Here is an 18,329-nt window from a genome sequence, read left to right on the forward strand (position 1 = left end):
TGCTACATGCTGAAGCTGTCCTCAAACCTTCCTATCTCAAGCTTCCTATCCAAGCACTGCGATGACAAGTGTGCGCCACCATGCCCAGCTCAGATTCCCAATGACTCATTCCCATCAAGACATAAACTTATTATTCTTCAACTTTAACCTATTAAGAAAATCTTTCTCAACTCCATTTGCTTTCTCTAACTTTGTCTCCCTTTCCTATTTATAGCAAAATTTCTCAAAAAAAGTTAAATTTGCCTGTTCCTCCAATTTCTCTCACCATCTCATCTTGACCCAACTTTTCAGTTCTTGCTCCCATTCTTTAACTTGACCACAACGTCGTCTGTCAAGGTCAACCATGACTTCCATGTTGCTAAATCCATAGTTAACCTGTCTTCACTCCTCAGCCAGTCAGTAGCTTTAGACATAGGTGATCACTCCTATGAAATATTTTCTTCATGTACCTACTGCTCCAGTCTGAACTCCTGAGCTTTCAAATATGTTCCTCACATGGTAAATGGCAACTCCATTTTTCCTATTGTTTGAAATAGATCTTATTGTCATCTTGAGCTTCTTTCTCTCAAACCTCACTTCTGATCTGTTAGCAAACTCTTCTGTCTCTTCAGTGAAAATATCCCCACAAGTATGGCACTTTCGTTCCAAGATGGAAGATGCCAGCATCTTCCACCTCAGTTATTTTTAAGTTTCCTGACACATCTCCCCATTTCTAAGCTGTGCTTTGCTGTGGTCCATTCTCCACACAATATCCAGGGATCTTTTCAAGATGTTAAGTCAAAACAGAATTTTATTGTTCGGATTTTACAGTGACTTCTCTTGTAGCTCAGAATGTAAAATAAATGTCTCATGATAGCCTAGTAGGTCCTACATAATTGGGTGCCTGCTATTTCTTTGATCCTGAGGCCCAGGAGAGGCTCAGTGTACTTACTCCAGCAATACTGAACTTGATGTGTCTTGAGTAGCCATGTGCCTCATTCTGTAAATTCCTTTGGAATTTGCTCCATTTCAATTAAACCTGTTTTAGTCCATTCAGGCTGCTGTTACAAAATGCTTTAGGCTAGATAATTTACAAATAGCAGCAACTTATTACTCATAGTTCTAGAGCCTTGGAAATCCATGACCCAGGTACAGTATATTGTGTGTCTGCTGAAGCCTATTCCTCACAGATGGTGCTTTTGTATGGGTCCTCATAAGGCAGAAGGGACAAGCAAGCACGTCCAAGGTTTTTTTTAAGGGTTCTAATCCTGATAGTGAGGGTTCAACCTTCACGACCTAATCACCTTCCTAAAGGTTCAATTCTTAATACTATCACATTAGGGAGCAAATATGGCTTTGGTGTGGGAGAGGAGACCATAGCACCTTTCTCCCCCCCCCCTCCTCTTGCGGTACTGAGGATGAAACCCAGGGTTATTCTACTTCTGAGCTACACCCCCAGCCCTAATTTTTATTCTTTATTTTTGAAATAAAGAATACTAATTAGTGGCTGAGGCTGTTTGGGAACCGTGATCTTCCTGTCTCAGCCTCCCAAATGCTGGGATTAGGAGCATGTGCCACCACACCCAACCAGCACCTACCTACTTTCCTTCCTTCCTTCCTTCCTTCCTTCCTTCCTTCCTCCCTCCCTCCCTCCCTCTTTCTTTCTTTCTTTCAGTGGTACTGGGGTTCTACCTCCGGGCTACACTCCCAGACACCTATTTTTTATATTTTTATTTGGAAACAGGGTCTCTTAAGCCAGCGAGGCTGGCTTCAAACCTGCGCGATCCTCCTGTCTCCACCTCCCAAGCGCGCTGGGATTACAAGTGTGTGCCACCACGCCGGCTTTGATCTGCCTATTTAAAATGGTAAATCCTGACCCTTTAGATCCCCCGTCCTCTTCCAAGTTCTGTTTTTCTTTGTTGCAACTGTGGCCATATGATGACTCAATATATCCTTTATGTGAATGCCATCTTAATATAGTTTTTTTGTTTGTTTTATTACTGTATTTTAGCACCTGGAACTAGTTTGGGCACCCAATTTTTGATTTCTATATATGAATAAATAAAAAATAAAAACAGCATCAGCCTAATTTGTTTTAATAAAATTGCTTGCATTCACTTCATATAAAATATCTGGAAAGTTGTTTATATCGATCATAGAGTATTTTAGATTCCAACCCAGTGGTAAGCCAATGATAAATTTCAAATATTTTCTAAATATTTTAGGAAATTCTTGTTTCAATGGGAGCATTATTTTATGGGAAGTAAACCACATTTGTAGCAAATTCCCCAAGGAACTAGTATATGTGAGAAGGTCCTGGCATGGATTATCAGTGATTATCAGCTTCTCAACAGGGTTCTCCTGGCTATAAATATGTCTCACTTTTCATAGTCAATGATTTAACGAGCAGCAGTATAGTCAGATGGAAAGAGCTACAGATTTTAGGCCAGTGGTCTCATCAGTTGTATGACTCTGAGTAAATCATTTGATCTCTTGGCAGTATTTTCTTCCTCAAAATTGTAGTAAAAACAGTGAATTAATTATGAGGATTAAATGAAGTCTAAGAAATTTGAGGGGATTAGGTGCTGTTTTGCTCATTGTTAGATATTCAGTAAGCATCAAGAGTAGTGGTGAGTATTATATACTCTGCTAAGTAAAATAAATATTTGTTGAAAGAATCAATGAATAATGCGTGGAATACACTTAAACCTCTGCCCTGTGCAATGTAGCCACTCAATAAATGACAACTATTATATTAGTTATTAGAAAATTAATTATACTTCTTAATTTATACAAAGCATATAGAGGTTCAAGATCATATAGTAGGTCCCCACTGACCTCTACTGTTTATGCCTCTTTGGCTAGAACTGGAGATGTTTGGGGCTGGAGGTGGGTAGTTCAGTGGTCAAGAACTTGTCAGGTATGTTCTGGAGTCTGAGTTCTACAGCAGCATTAAAAAAAGAAAAAGAATAAAATTAGAAGTATTCAAACTTACAGAATATTTTTAATACTGGAATTAGGAAGTATTTTCATTGGCTTTTCATTTGGTGAAAAGAACCATTCAACACTGAAACCATAGCTGTAGTTAAAATGGAAGCTGTAATAAATTTTGGTTAACTGTTAATGTCAAAACAGTTTGCTTGGATTTTTTTTTTTTTTTTTTTTTTTTTTTTACAAATTTGATGGTAGAAGTACAAGTAAGTGTTTCTGATACTTTTAGCTGAATTGTTCACACATTATCTCCTTGCACATTGCTACCAAGGTAGAATCCAGATACAGCAATGACCCAGTTGTATCATTTTCTAAATGGATTTCTGCAGATGTGTTCATTGGCTACTAGAATAGGGTTATAACTTGGATTAAAATGTCCCCAAGAGAAGTTCATGTGTTAGGATCTGTAGCCAGGTTTGGAGCTACGGCATAGCTGGAAGACATGGATCCCTGGGGGCATGGCCTTGGGGATAATATCTTTACCTGGTTCCCCCCACCCCTCTTTGCTGCCTGGCTGTCAGAAGATGAGAGTAGGTTTTCCTCCTCTGCCATGCTCTAAAGACCTGCCTCCAAGCAGTTTGCCTTGGAACCAGCCAGCCATTGATTAAAACCTTTGAAATCTCTAAAACTGTGAGCCAATAAATCTTTCTTCCTCTAAGTTGTGCTTGTCAGGTATTTTGGTCAGAGCAAAGAAAAAGCCGACTGAAACAGTGTTGCCCATGTTTACCTCTGAACACAGAAGAATTAAGAGCAACTGGAGTCAGAAGACTTACGTCCTGGTCCCACAGCTTTAGTAGCTGGCCATGTAGTCTGAAATTATTCATTTCCTTATCTATTAAAAATGGGTTAAAAATACACACATTGACAGGAGTTAGGCGTGGTGGTACACGCCTGTAATCCCAGCATTTGGGAGGCCGAGACGGGAGGATTGCGTGATTCACGGTTAGCCTCAGATACTTAGTGAGGCCCTTTGCAACTCAGTGAGACCCTGTTTCCAATTAAAGAATAATTAAAAAAAAAAAAGGTTTTGGGGTGTACCTTGGAGGTAAAATGTCCCTGGATTCTATCTCTAGTACCACACAAACACACAAAAAATACACACATTGACTACATGATTTAGTGCGTGCATTTTATGTGATGGCTGATCTGGATTTTCGATTAGATTAGACTGAGAGCTTCAGAGGATGAAGAGACTTTGGAGTGTGTTGATAAGATTGGCTGGTGGGGCAGCAAATTGAAGGGGAAGCTCTGCTCTGAATGTGGGCGGTACTGTTCAATAGGCTGGGGCTCCAGATGGGACGAAGGGTGGAAAGAGGAAATGGGATGAAAGCAAGCTCACTCCTCCCTGAGCGGGTGTGTCTGTTGCTGCTGCTCTCACCTGCGCACAGCAGACTCGATCCTTCCGTCTCCCAGTGTGGGCTCTCGCCAGCAACTCTCGATGGAGCGTCCGGGCCTCTCTGTCTTGGACTTGGGATGCATCATGTTCTTCTTGGAGTTGGCCAACAATGGAGCGAACCTCTGAAATTGTGAGTCCCAAGAGACCTGTCCTCTGCTAAGTTGTTCATGTCGGGGATTTTGGTTACAGCAATGAAAAAAGCAAACTTAAACCAATTAGAAAGGAAAAGTGCTTATTTTGCCCAAGATGCTGCTGCAGGCTGATTGTGTTCCCCTAAATATATATGTTGAACTTCCCACCCGCAAGGTGGTGGTATTTGGAGGTGGGGCCATTGGAAGGTGATTAGATCATGAGGATAGAGCTTTCATGAGTGGAATTGGGGCTTTTATAAAAGATACTCCCCATATCTACCTCTACCTTGTCTCCTTCGCCATATTAGGGCACAGTTAGGAGATGGCTATGAAAAAGGAAATGAGCCCTCATCAGATATCAGCTCTGCCTTGATCTTGGACTTTCTGTGAGAAATAGCTTCCCTTGTCCATGAGCTTCTCAGCTCTGGTGTTTTCTGTTAGCAGCCTAATCAGACTAAAACAGATCTTTGGGTTGCAAGTAACAAAACAGCAGCTGAAGCTGATTCAAATAAAGGGAAAATTTTAAGGAGACATCAGGCCTATCTTATAAAACCAAAGGTAGAATGTGTGTGTAGGCCTACGATGCTGGACTAGAGAACTAGAAAACCCTCAGGAACCACAGCTCCTTAATACACTCACTTTTCTCTGCACCATTTATGTTATATTTCATTATGTTTCTCATAGTGTTGTGTGATTACTTTCTTTTCTTGGTTTCCCCCTACCAGCTCTGTGGGTTGGCTCATTAACACAGTCTTCACTTGGTAATCTCAGCCATTACTTTATTTACTTGAAAAAGTTAACAATGCTTTTGGAAAATAAATTCAGTCTTCATTGTTTTAACTACAAATACCCAGAAGAGAGAGTCTCAGAGACCTGGCCTAGTTTAGCCGTCCTTCCAGTGCAGTCAACCCTGGTCCAGGCCTTGCTGGCCATTCAGTTGGTCCTGTGGGAACTTTCTTTTTAAAAGGGCAGGAATGGATAGATTCCTTAAAAAGTGTTAGCATGGGGAAATTATGGATTAATACAACAGCTAGCTTTTCTAGTTTAGGGCTTTAAGCCTAATTAGAGATTAAAAAATTTTCTGTGAAAAATCTAAATTGCTCATCTCTGTTTTCCCTAGTATGTGGATTTTTATGTGAAGCAGATTAATATTGACTCAATTATCTTTGCCTTTAAAAGGTGGATTTAACTCATTGAGGCATCTCGTTTCCCAGTGTGGGTTGTTCGGGGAGTGCGCAGAGTACTCCTCTTGGCTCCAGTACTGCAGCTGCCTGCTCTCCTGTCCGCGGGGCCCTCTCACTTCCCTTGCAATTCTTTTATCTGAGATTAAGAAGAATATGCAGTGGAACATACAGGAACTGAGAAAGTTAGACAATTGCCTAGATCTTTAGGAAACAGAAAAACAGTTGCTTGCAATGTTTTAAAAATTATATTTGGTCCCTCAGGTATATGGTCTATTCCAAAGGATTTGCTATTGCTGTATATATATACAGCTTTGGACTGACTCCGGTGTGCTTTTGATTATCAGAATACTTTGGAGAGCGTTTCCTTCCTTCCTTCCTTCCTTCCTTCCTTCCTTCCTTCCTTTTTTCCTTTCTTCCTTGTACTGAATATTGAACCCTTTTTATTTTGAAGTAGGTTTCACTAAGTTGCCTAGACTGGTCACAAAATTTCAATCCTCCTTTCTCAGCCTCCCAAGTACTGGAATTACAGGTATGCACCAACGTGCTTGGCTGGAGTCTCTTGTAAATAAACAGAAATTCCTACTTAAAGTAGAGGAAAATAGAATTTTTTTTAATGACTATGAGGTTGACCTTTTTTCTTACTAGTCATCTGAAGCTTTCCTGAGAAGCATCTATCTGTATCCTTTGCTAGTTTTTTTTCTTTTGGGGTCATAATATTTTCCTTAATTTTCATGAAACTTTTGTTTATTAAAATAATAACCATTTGCTATATAATTTAGATGTATTATTTTTTGCATGTAATTACTTTATATTTCTAACTTGTTAACTATATTATTATTTTGTATGCTCGTATGTTTGTGTGGTATGTGAACCCAAGGGCATGTTACCACTGAACTACATCCCTAGATATTTTTTATTTTGGAATAGGGTCTTGCTAAGTTTCCCAGGCTGGGCTCAAACCTCAGATCCTGCCGGGCGTGGTGGCGCATGCTTGTAATCCCAGCACTTGGGAGGCTGAGACAGGAGGATCGCACAGGTTCGAAGCCAGCCTCAGCTACTTAGTGAAGCCCTCTGCAACTCAGTGAGACCCTGTTTCAAAATAAAGAATAAAAAATAGGGCTGGAGGTGTAGCTCAGCGGTAGAATGCCCCTGGGTTCCAACCTAAGTTCTGTCAAAACAAACAAACAAACAAACAAAGAAACAACCCCCAAACCTCAGATCCTTTTGTCTCATCCTCTCAAGTACTGGGATTACACCTCACCTGGCTTAAATTCTTTTTTTTTTTTTTTACTAGAACTTTTTTCTTTCAACATTTCTTAAAATTCAAAATTATAGAAAATCTGAAAGGCAATCCAGTGATCTTTGTATATTCTTCACTTAGATTCATTAGCTGATAATACTTAGTCACTCCCCCACTCATACATATGATATGTATTATTTTACTTTTACTTTTTTTTTGTGGTACTGGGGATGGAACCCAGGGGCATTGCACCTCTGAGCTACACCCCTAGCCCTATTTTTTATTTTCTTTCTTTCTTTCTTTCTTTCTTTCTTTCTTTCTTTCTTTCTTTCTTTCTTTCCTTCTTTCTTTCTTTTGGTGGTACTGGGGTTCCTGGAAACCCTTCTACTTCTGGGCTATACTCCCAGACCTATTTTATACTTTTTATTTGGAAAATTTGGAAACAGGGTCTCTTAAGCCAGCATGGCTGGCTTTGAACCTGCGGAATCCTCCCGTCTCCACCTCCCAAGAGCAGGGATTGCGTGCGCCACCACGCCGGGCTTTATTCTTTATTTTTGAAACAAGTTCTCACTAAATTGTGGAGAGCCTCACTAAGTAGAACTGTGATCCTCCTGTCTTAGCCTCCCAAGTACTAGACTTACAAGCATTTTGCCACCACACCCAACTATATGACTCATATTATGCGAGAGAGAGAGAGAGAGAGAGAGAGAGAGAGAGAGAGAGAGAGAGATTGAGATTACAGTTGAACTATTTGGAAGTAAGCTTTAGACATCATAACACTTGATGTCAAATTCTTCATTGTGTATCTCTTAAGAATAAGGAATAAGCCCAGCGTGGTGGGTGGCGCACACTTGTAATTCCAGCATTTGAGAGGCTAAGACAGGAGGATCTAGGTTCACGGACAGGCTCAGCTACTACTTAGTGAGGCCCTTTGTAACTCAGTGGTGAAAGCCTGTTTCAAAATAAATACTAAAATAATAATAATAATAATAATAATAATAATAATAATAATAAGGCTGGGATTGTAGTTCGAAGGTAGAATGCTTCTGGGTTCCATCCCCAATACTGAAAAAAAAACAAAAACCACGAATAAGGAATAAAGAATTTTTTTTTTTCAGGTGTGGTGACACACAATCCCAGCTACTTGGGAGGCTGAGGCAGGAGGATCTCAAGTTCAAGGCCAGGCTGTGAAACTAAGTGAGACCCCGTTTCAAAAACAATAACAAAAAAGGACTGGGGATGTAGCTCAGTGGTAAAGAAGCCCTGGGTTTGACCTTCAGTATTGCAAAGAAGTAAAAAAAAAAAAAAAAAAAAAAAAAAAAAAAGGACACACGTGTATACTATAATACTATTAAAACATCTAAGACAACAAAAATTTCATCGTATATAACATTTAGCTATATTTGAATTTTTCACACTATTTCTAAGTGAATGTTTTCTAAGCCTTTTATTAATTTATTCAAAATTCAGTCAGGTTTCATCATTGCATTTTTTATGTATCTCATTTATTACAGATTATTCTTAAATTTTGTTTAAGAAAGTCTTTTCCTAGAGAAGAGATTAAATGGGCTTCACCTAGATTTTGTAGTCATTTGTTAATTCTTTTTTTTCTAATGGCAAAATTTATGTCTTACCAGATTTGTCTGAGTTATGATTTCAGAGAAATTCTTCTGATTCTTTTTCTTTCTAAATAGCTTATTTTGTTTCAGCAAATTTTTATAAACATTTAAAAAATTACCTTAAATTTATTAGAACTTATTCGTCATTTATTAAGTACCTATATGTATTAGGTAGGATCTGTTTTAGGATTTATTCCATTGATCTTATACAGTTCCACATAAATTTTTATCATTGAAGATTTCTAATCGGTTTTACTCTATGTTGCATCTACCATACACATTTTCCATTGTGTTTCCTTTCTAAGTAGTTAAATATTATTATTATTATTATTATTATTATTATTATTATTATTATTATTATTTTGGTGTTACTGGGGTTCCTGGAAGCCCTTCTACCTCCGGGCTATACTCCCAGACCTATTTTTACATTTTTACTTGGAAACAGGGTCTCCTAAGACAGCGCGCGAGGCTGGCTTCGAACCTGCGTGATCCTCCTCTCTCTGCCTCCCAAGCGCGGGGATTATAAGCGTGCACCACCACGCCCGGCAGTTAAATATTATTTCTTAAATGAACGTTACTATCCTTTGTTATCTTTCTCCCTCCACTATATAAACAATATTACATTGATATTTTTATTGGAATTTGAATAATTTTATAAAACCATCTTTTACCAATGTTATATATTTCTCTTGCTTGATAACTCTTAGTACTTGATAAAAATTTTTATTTATATATGAATAGTACCTAATAGCTTTTAAAAGCTTAAGTAAATATATATTGATACTTTCTGAAATATATCTTGTTCACTCATTAATAGATATTCTAAATTATATTCTAAAATGAAGCCACAGAAAGCCACCTCTCCTGTCTCCCCAGACTTAATTCCATTGCTTTTATGGAATTATTCTTGGCATGAGGTCATAGCTTTGATTATAACTCCTATTAAGTCTGTTTATTTTAAGGTTGTTGTTTGTTACATTGTACACGCAAGAACTTGTAGGAACCAATGGGTAATCTCTTGACCTTCACTATAGAGAGTGCCTTTTTCAAATCATTATTATGTTTTAACCCAATATACTGAATCTTATAATCTGTTATGTTTGAATTTATGCCTTTGCAGTTTAAAATCATAGAGCCACAGATAATAGGTGTATAGAACCTTATTCGTTCCTTTATTCCTTCAGATTTCCAAGTACCATCAATGAAAGATTAGCAATTTTTCAATTGTTCTTCTTTTCTTCTGTGATGACATACTTGCCTCCAAACTTTGTTTGCTACTTGTTTAAATTGTTGCTTTAATGGACTTATTTGAGATTTTTTCTTTTCTTTTAAAAATATTGCAAATTCACTCATAAACTGAAGGAATGGTTCCAGGGAGCAGTAAAGGTATGGAAGGAATACCCACCATGGTAATAATGAGCTCAAGTCTCATACTTTAACAGGACCGTAAGTTTGGCTTAGGTCTGTCACTGGAGCAGAAGTGTTGTAAACACTTGAAAATCACTGCATCCAGGTCTAGGCTGCCTCTGCTCCATCTCCTTCCATAAACCTTCATGCATGCCCTTCAAAATATGAGAGAATTGACCTCATTACTATTTATAGAGACTTTGCTTCCACAAAAGCTCAAGACTCTTCGGGGACTCTTAATATTACAGCACCTATTGCAACAATTTAAATCAGGGCAATATTATGTATTCCTAAATATCCTTGTAAAGAGCTTTGCTGCATTCCCTCTTTTCAGCTCAAGGAGGAGGAAGAGTTCTTAATCCACACTTGAACAGCTGCATGGAAGGAAAAAATATTATTATCATGTTGAGCAGATCCTCCTGGCATGCTACAGACCATTCTGCCTTCAGACAGACTGCCCACATACATCCAGTACACAGGAGAAAGGCTGTATGCTCTCTTCCTCTGACTTTCTGTTTGGACAGATAGTTTTCTTTAAAAGTGAATCCTTTCATTGTAATGCAAGCTGCTGTAAAATACTGGTATGTGAACATGCATATATGTAACCCTTTTCTTCTTGGTTTTATATTGCGGGCTAAGTCATATTTATATGGCACCCCTTTATGAAGAACAAAGGATCTAGGCAATTTTTGCTATTAATAGGTAGTACAATTGTTATACTTTGTGTGCATGTATTAAATTATCAAAAATTTAAAAATTAAAATAGAAAAGTAGAATAGCTTTAGGAAGGAAAAGCAAATATATTTTCACACGCTAAAGTAATAGGATGATGAGTTCAGGACCAGGGGTCATGAAAGCAAAGGTTTGGTTCTGTTTCTAAAAGGGTTATCAGATCTCATACCATTTTGATAGAGACGGAGTCAATTTCTGGGAAGAGCTGGCAGACATTTTCTTTTATACCTAGGGGTTAGGCCTCTGTCTGGACTTTCTGTTCTTTGTATATTTTAGATTTTGTGTATGTGCAGCTGAGCTTTGAAATTTACTCAGAGAAATCATCAATGAAACTACACAGAGTTTTGAGTTAAAGTTATGATTATTCAGTTGTTTAGCTTCCTTACAGATAAAAATGGTAACAAACTGACCAAGCTCAAAAATTTCTGAACAGAACTTGGCTTATACACATGCTAATTTAATATCCTGCAAGTTTTAAATAAGAAATTCATAGAAACACAAGAACAGAAGTCTTTTTTGGCAGACCAGTTAAAAGACAGGCAGTATTTTACAATTCTTAAAAAACAAACCTGGAGTCTCATCTCTATCACCTTATTTTATTTTGAATAGGAATAAACACTTATTGTTTTAAAGTGATACATGAGCCGGGCGTGGTGGCGCACGCTTGTAATCACAGCATTTGGGAGGCTGAGACCTGGAGGATCGCGGTTCGCGGACAGCCTCAGCTACTTAGTGAGGCCCTCTGCAACTCAGTGAGACCTGGTTTCAAAATAAAGAATAAAAAATAGGGCAGGGGGTGTAGCTCGGAGGTCAAATGCCCCTGGGTTCCATCCCCAGACCCGAAAAATAAAAAAATAAAAAAAAAATTAAAGTGATACATGTAGCCAGGCGTGATGGTGCACGCTTGTAATCCCCGCAATTGGGAGGCGGAGACAGGAGGATCACGCAGGTTCAAAGCCAGCCTCAGCTGGCTTAAGAGACCCTGTTTCCAAATAAAATATAAAATAGGTCTGGGTGTAGCCTGGAGGTAGAAGGCCTCTCAGTTCCATCCCCAGTACCACCAAATAAATAAATAAATAAATAAATAAATAAATAAATAGTAAAGTGATACATGTGCCGGGCATGGTGGCACATGCTTGTAATCCCAGTGCTTGGGAGGCTGAGACAAGAGGATCACACAGTTTTGAAGCCAGCCTCAGCTACTTAGTGAGTCTCTCAGCAATTTAGTGAGACCCTGTTTTCAAATAAGATATAAAATAGGTCTAGTACCCTGGGTCCCAGGCAGGGGTCACGCGGGGCATGACAGCCAGGGCCTGGGTCGCGGGACTCTGGGTCCCGGGCTGGACCGCGCGTAGCATGCCAGACCCCTGGAGAAACCGGGCCCAGTAAGACCCTGGGTCCTGGGCAGGGGTCGGGTGGGGCACGCTGGACCCTGGAACAGCCAGGGCCTGGGTCACAGGACTCTGGGCCCCAGGCGGAGTAGTGCGGAGCACGCAGGACCCATTTGGAAACTGACCGGGTCACAGTGCTACTGAGTGCTTGATCCTACTACCTCCTCAAAACACATATACTATCTTCTCTTATTAAAAAAAAAAAAGGGAAAAGAAAAAGAAAAAGGAAAAGGAAAATATTGGAGAGGGGTTACGTGGCAGATGCCAGGACACTGGAGACGCAGACAAAACTTATCCAAATGCACTGGAACTTATGGAAAAATTCCCTGTGAAGGAGGACTGCTCTTTCTCTATATTGTTAAGAATCTTGGACATCACCTGTAAGGAGAAAGTTTAGTGGAGACCAAGGAGAAAGGCGGTGTTGAAAGCAGTCTCCACGATGGCGGTGGAGACTTGTATTCAGGAGAAACAGAAATTGGATCCTGCCAACCTTATTTTTTTTGGAGAAATTACACCAAATGTCGAATGCTACCGTCACGCATGCTTAGGAACACTGGACAACATTCAGAGTGGCAAAAGAGCTTGGGAAGGATTTGAAATGGTGGAGGCAGTGGCAATGGCAGTGGCCAGTACTCAGGGGAGGCTGAGATCTGATGCATTACACTTGGAACCTTTGAAATAATAACCCCAGAGGCAGAATGTTACCACCACACACCCTCAAGAACGTGGGATGATTGGTTGGGCGAAAGGGTGCTTGGATTGGAGCCTGCCGAGGGTTGAAGCCGGCGATGGACACAGCAAAGCTGGGATTGGAGCCTGCCATGAGGCAAGGCTGGTGCTGGAGCCTCCGAGGCCGGGATCGGAGCCTGCCAAGGGGTTAGGCCGGTGCTGGGGCCAGTGAGGCCAGGATCGGAGCCTGCCGTGACAAGGCCGGTGCTGGAGCTTTGAGACAGTGATCGGAGCCTGCTGAGGGGTTAGGCCGGTGTCAGGGCCAATGGCTGACATTGGAGCCTGCTGTGAGGCGAGGCCACTACTGGGGCCTCCGAGGCCGAGATTGGAGCCTGCCGAGGGGTTAGGCCGATGCTGGGGCCAGTGAGGCCGGGATCGGAGCCAGCCATGAGGCAAGGCTGGTGCTGGGGCCTTCAAGGCCGGGATCGGAGCTTGCTGAGGGGTTAGGCCAGTGCCAGGGCCAGCAAGGCCAGGATCGGAGCTCACCATGAGGAAAGGCCAGTGCTGGGGCCTCTGAGGCCTGTATTGGAGCCTGCTGAGGGGTTAGGCCGGTGCTGGGGCCAGCGAGGCCGGCATCAAAGTCGGCCAGGAGGCAAGGCTGGTGCTGGGGCCTCCGAGGCCAGGATAAGAGCCTGCCGAGGGGTTAGGCTGGTGCCGGGGCCAATGGCTGGGATCGGAGCCTGCTGTGAGGCAAAGCCGCTACTGGGGCCTCCGATGCTGGGATCGGAGCCTACCAAGGGATTAGGTCGATGCTGGGGCCAGCGGCCAATATCTGAGCCTGTCGTGAGGCAAGGCTGGTGCTGGGGCCTCCGAGGCTGGGATAAGAGACTGCCGAGGGGTTAGGCTGGTGCTGGGGCCAATGGCCAGCATCGGAGCCTTCCGTGAGGCAAGGCTGTTACTGAGGCCTCCGAGGCCAGGATCGGATACTGCCGAGGGTTTAGAACGGTGCTGGGGCCAGCGAGGCCTGCATCGGAGCCTGCCATGAGGCAAGGTGGGTGCTGGGGCCTCCGAGGCTGGGATCGGAGCCTGCCGAGGGGTTAGGCCAGTACCGGGGCCAGTGGCCAGCATCGGAGCCTGCCGTGAGGCAAGGCCGCTACTGGGGACTCCGCGGCTGGGATCGGAGCCTGCCGAGGGATTAGGCTGGTGCTGGGGTCAGTGGCCAGCATCGGAGCCTGACGTGAGGCAAGGCCGGTGCTGGCTCCTCCAAGGCCAGGATAAGAGCCTGCCGAGGGGTTAGGCTGGTGCTGGAGCCAGCGAGGCTGGGATTTGAGCCTGCCATGAGGCTAGGCTAGGCTGGTGCTGGGGCCTCCGAGGCTGGGATCGGAGCCTGCCAAGGGGTTAGGCCAGTGCCGGGGCCAGCAAGGCCAGGATTGGAGCTCACCATGAGGCAAGGCTGGTGCTGGGGCCTCCGAGGCCAGGATCGGAGCCTGCCGAGGGGTTAGGCTGATTCCGGGGCCAATGGCCGGCATTGGAGCCTGACAGGAGGCAAGGCTGCTATTGGGGCCTCCGAGGCCGGGATTGGAGCCAGCTGAGGGGTTAGGCTGGTGTCGGGGCCAGCGAGACCAGAATCGGGGCCTCCCATGAGGCAATGCCACTGCTTGAACCAGCGAGGTCTGAATCAGTTCACCGGGTAGCCAGGCCACTACTGGGGCCATCAAGAGTAGGATCGGTATTTGCAACGTGGCATGCACAGAGAAATATTGCAGAAAATAAAAATCAGATGCTTCCCCTAATCAGCAAAAACTAGGAGGAATGGGGCAACAGGAAGAGGTTGAGCTATAGAAAGGGCCCTATAGTGAAGCAATTAAGGTGACCAGTCAGAGGGTATGGAATAGGGGAGGATGGAGCCTCTTTAAAATGCAGGAGGTACATAAACAAATGTATCAAAGTTAATCACCAAACAAGCATGGAATCGAGGGAGGGGGAGGGAATGGGATGGGGGCCGGATGAGGGCTAATTGGATGATGTGTGCTTGTATATCCTCTAAGTCTTGTATTCCAATGTGATATATGATTTCAATGCACCAATTTAAAAAAAAAAATAGGTCTTGGAGTATAGCCCGGAGGTAGAAAAGCCCCTGTGTTCCAACCCCGGTATCACCAAATAAAATAGAATAAAATAAAGTGATACATGTAAGAATTGTGGATTAATTCTGAAGAAATACCATACTGGCTGTGGTGGTGCATGTCTGTAATCCTAGTATTTGGGAGACGGAGAAAGGAGGATCTCAGGTTCAAGGCCAGCCTCAGGAATTTAGCTAGACCCTCATCAACTTAGCAAGACCTGTTTCAAAACAAGAAATAAAAAAAGGCCGAAGGTATAGGTCAGAGATAGAGCATGCCTCGGTTCAATCTCCAGTACAACTGTCACCAAAAAAGAACATCAAGGTGGAAATTTCATTAACCTAATTAACATTTTGTGGTACTGGGGATTGAATCCAGGGACATTCTACCTCTGCGCTATACCCTTTGCCTATTTATTTATTTATTTATTTATTTATTTATTTATTTATTTATTTTGCGGGTCTGGGGATGGAACCCAGGGGCATTTAACCTCCGAGCTACACCCCTGCCCAGTTTTTTATTCTTTATTTTGAAACGGTCTCACTAAGTTGTGGAAGGCCTCACAGGCAGTCCACGAACCGCGATCCTCCGGTCTCAGCCTCCCAATTCATATTGAAATAGGATCTCACTAAATTGTGGAGGCTGCCCTCATACTTGTGATCCTCCTTTCTCAGCCTCCCAAGTACTATAATTACAGATGTGGGTCATCATACCCAGCTAGTGGTGTTAGACTTCATGATCAAAATGATTACCTACTAGGTAAAATTAAACCATAGATTCATTGGAGATTTTTCTCACTCAAAACCAAGTGTTTTAACTTTTTGATAAATCTCTATAATTCCCATTTCTGCCTTGTGGTGAATACCATTTGTTAGTGGAAATTTTGCTTTAGCTATCTGGAGTACCATATTGGAAGACAATATAAAATCTAGAAGTTATTCTTGTACCTACAAAGAGAAATTGTGGTGTGAATTTTGTTATTTATTGAATGTTATGTTAGCTCATCTGTTTGAAAATGAGCAATATAAAACAGTGTATGAATTACTGATGGCTCTCTATAAGCCAAGTGTTTGATTATAAAGTTTATTACACTCCTAGCAATTCTGGGTAGTCGTTTGCTATAATTTTTTTAAAGTTATTTCCACATGTGTATCTAGCTTAAAAGACCAAAGTAAAAACAGTGACCATGCTGGATTATTTTGAACTGGTATCTTACCTGATTGTTTTTCCTTAAGGAACGATATACTAAACAGGCTTGATTTTCAAGAAATGGTTTATTATGTTCGAAGCATAGGTATTAGTTGCTTTTAGTAGTAAGACACAGAAGCTGGAAAATAGTTTTTAAATAGAGCCAGCCCATGTAATTTCTGAGCATAATCTTTTTATAAAATTCTACAAAAATCCTGCCTTCCAACTTTTGCATTCCAGTTGAGCCTAATCACTTTGTGGGTTTTGATGATCTAGAAGGTATGAGGCACTCTACACTAAATGCAGTGTTGACAAAGGAAACTCACTAGCAAGGGTTTCATTAACTGGGGATTAAGCTAAAACCCTTTCCCAGAATTGCCAATAAATGAGACTCTAATCTAAAATTTCACATTAAGTTTAGTACAGCTAAAATGTGTGTGTTCTCACATGTGTGTATGTTTGCTAAATGAGTATGTATTGGAATGGGGGAAAATCCCAAAATGAGTTTTTGAAAAAATTATATTGTTGGCTGAAAAAGTGTGATTTTTATTTTTTAAGTATAAGGTACTAAGTTTGGGGAAATCAAAAGTGTACTCAACAGACCTGTCCAAGGAGAGGCATGCATATACATATGCATATATATAATTGTACATATGCACATACATATTCAAGTTGATCATTGAGAAATTAGAAAGGCAAACTTTTCACATCATATGGGTGAGTTTAATCCTGATGTGAGGCATATCTTCATTATTTTATACAGTGGGGACTTTTATAAAGCCATTTGCAAAGTTGATCCTAAAAGTCCCGGTCTAAAAGTGTATTTGCAATTTTTCTTATATTTTCTATTATGTTTGTATTTGGTTATGATTATTAAATTACAATGAGATGAGAAGAAAAATAATCATCCTTTTTTTTGCCATGCTGGGGATCTAACCCAGGGCCTCATGCAAGCTAGACAAGTGCTCTGACACTGAGCTATATCCCTATTCCTTGTTGAATTAAAAAAAAAAAAAAAATATATATATATATATATATATTTGCATAGAGTTTTGGAGAAAAGTGGGTTATAAGTGAATATATAACAGACACTTAACTTTATAATTAAATAATAAAATTTTCTATTTCTAAACTACATTTCTTAGTTAAGAGTATAAGCTTAGCCTAGTGTGGTGATGCATACCTGTAATACCAGTACTTGGGTGGCTGAGACAGGAGAATTGCAGATTTAAGATAAGCCTCAACAATTTAACAAGTTTCTCAGCAATTTTGCAAGAGACCCTGTTTCAAAACAAAATCACAAAAAGGGATGAGGGTGTAGCTGGGAGGTAAAATATCCATAATACCAAAAAAAAAAAAAAAAGGTTTAAGCTTTACTACTTTTTCATCTGAATAATTTTACTGATGCCTAAATGTAATGGCTAGTGGTTTACTAAACTTCAGTCCATGCTTCTATAACCTAATTTTAATGTTGGAGGTTTTGATGAATTTGGAGAAGTTTGTAAAATAATAGTCTTAGAACTTAAAATGAACTCCTTGAAAAACATGGTCTAGTTCTTATTTTGAAGGTGATAAATTCTACCTAACCCTTACAGATGAGTCAACAAAAGCTCTGAAAACTAAGTACTTGCTCTAGCCTTCTGGTCTTGTTTGTGAAATATAAATGGGAACGAGGACAGATATCTTTCCCATCATCTTGTTTAGAGTTTCCTTCACTGCATAGCTCTACATGTTAACCATTTGCTTGTGGTACTGGGGATTGAACCCTGGGGCATTATACTTCTGAGCTACACCCCCAGCCCAGCTTTTAGACTTTTAAATTATTTTTGAAACAGTCTCACTGAGTTGTGAAGGGCCTCGCTAAGTAGCTGAGGCTGTCTGCATACCATGGTCCTTGGTCTCAGCTTCCCAAATGCTGGGATTACAAGCATGTGCCACCATGCCTGGCTAACTTTTCACTTTCAAAAGGTTGTATTGTGGAACTTATTAATTCCAAACATATACAAGACAACAGAAGAGTAAACTTCAGATACTTAAAATCCAGATGAAATATTATGAATTTATGGCCAATTTAAAACAACTGTACTTGGATTTACCTTTCTTTTCCATATTATTTAAAAATGAAGATTATACATACATAGGCAAAAGATAAAATATAACTTAAATTTATACTGATGCTTCTGTGGGACTACAGTGATTTAATCTCCCTATTTTACATATATTTCTTTTCTCTCATTTTGGGAATCCTGAATCTCAAGGGTTTGTTAGAATTAGAATAT

Source organism: Muscardinus avellanarius, assembly GCF_963383645.1.
Source record: "Muscardinus avellanarius genome assembly, chromosome: 8".
Taxonomy (NCBI): Eukaryota; Metazoa; Chordata; class Mammalia; order Rodentia; family Gliridae; genus Muscardinus; species Muscardinus avellanarius.